Here is a 1,621-nt window from a genome sequence, read left to right on the forward strand (position 1 = left end):
CAGGCTAATTCTTTTGCCCCAAAACCTTTTCCCTAGTTAAGCTAAACTATGAGGCTCAGGAAGGGATGATGTGGCAGAGTGAAAACGAGGGGGCCCTTTTGGTTTTCAGAATACAACTGGGGCCTCCCACACAGACTACAAGCGGCTTCTTGGAAGTAGATCATCCAGGTTGAGCCAAAATGTGAATCACCTCTTCTCTAGATTGACACAGCCTCTCCCACCCCGGACACTGCATTGGAAGCTTCCCTGTGTTCGTCCCTGATTGCTCTTGAGCTAGGACTCTCCCCTCTCGGAGCCCCGGTGAGGGACAGCAGATTCTGGAACCAGGCAGCCTGGGTTTGAATCATCACTAGGCCACATACTCGCTGTATGGCCTTGGGCAAGTCATTTCACCTCTCTGGGCCTGTTTCCCTATATATACAATGGTAATAATAATAATGCCCTCCTCATTGAAGTGTTTGGACGATTAATTGGGCTAGTATATGTACAGGTCCTGGCACATAGTAAAAACTTGATAAGCTTTTGGAAAAAATGTCCATTCCAGGCTGGGCGCGGTGGCTTACGCCTGTAATCCCAGCACTTTGGGAGGCCGACGCAGGAGGATCTTGTGCCCAGTAGTTCCAAGACCAATTTGGGCAACATGGTGAAACCCCATCTCTACTAAAAACAGAAAAATTAGCGGGATGTGGTGGTGCATGCCTGTAGTTTCAGCTACTCAGGAGGCTGAGGTGTGGGAGGATGTCTTGAACCCGGGAGGTCAAGGTTGCAGTCAGCCTAGATCGAGATCGTGCCGCTGCACTTCAGCCTGGGCAACAGAGACTCTGTTAAAAAAAAGAATGAGGAGGGAGAGGGGGAGACGGGTGATAAGGAACTGTTATTCCAGGTGGCGGAAACAGCCTGGGCAAAGGCCAGGAGGTGAGACACAGTATGTTTGTAGACCTGGCTTACAGCATGAGGACCCGGCTGGGGCCCAGTGTACATGGAAACAGAGGAGAGGAGGAGCCAAGGCCAGAAGAGTCTTGAAGAAAAGCTTTGAGCGCCAAATAAAGCAGGGGAACTTTATCCTGGGGAGACATGGGAGATTTTCCAGCAAATCCCCCCCCTCCCCCATTTGTTGGAGCCCTCCAGTGCATCCTGCACGGCCACGCCTTTTTGTTTTGTTTTGGAGCTCTCTCGCCCGGCCGGAGTGCAGTGGCGCCACCTCGGCTCTCTGCAGCCTCAATCCCCTGGGCTCAAGGGATCCTCCCACCTCAGCCTTCTGAGTAGCTAGGACCATAGGCGCGCGCCACCACGCCCAGTTGATTTTTTAAAATTTTATTGTAGAGATGGGGTTGCCATGTTGGCCAGGCTGGTCTCAAACTCCTGGGCTCAAGTGATCCGCCCGCCTTGGCCTCGCAAAGTGCTGGGATTACAGGCGTGAGGCCCCGCGCCCGGCAACGCCTTTGCTGACTGCTTCAAAACTTTTTTGAATTGACTGTAGGCATTATCTATAGCTTAGCCTTAGCCTTGCGCCCGTTCGTTTCCTGGAGTTTTCTTCCACCGTCCCCATAGGAGGTGCCTCCACGCCCATCTCCAGCACCAAGGAGGCTCGACGCCAACCGCAGCGCGCCCCCGCGCTCGC

The sequence above is a fragment of the Hylobates moloch genome, unplaced genomic scaffold (genome assembly GCF_009828535.3).
Source record: "Hylobates moloch isolate HMO894 unplaced genomic scaffold, HMol_V3 SCAFFOLD_15, whole genome shotgun sequence".
NCBI lineage: Eukaryota > Metazoa > Chordata > Mammalia > Primates > Hylobatidae > Hylobates > Hylobates moloch.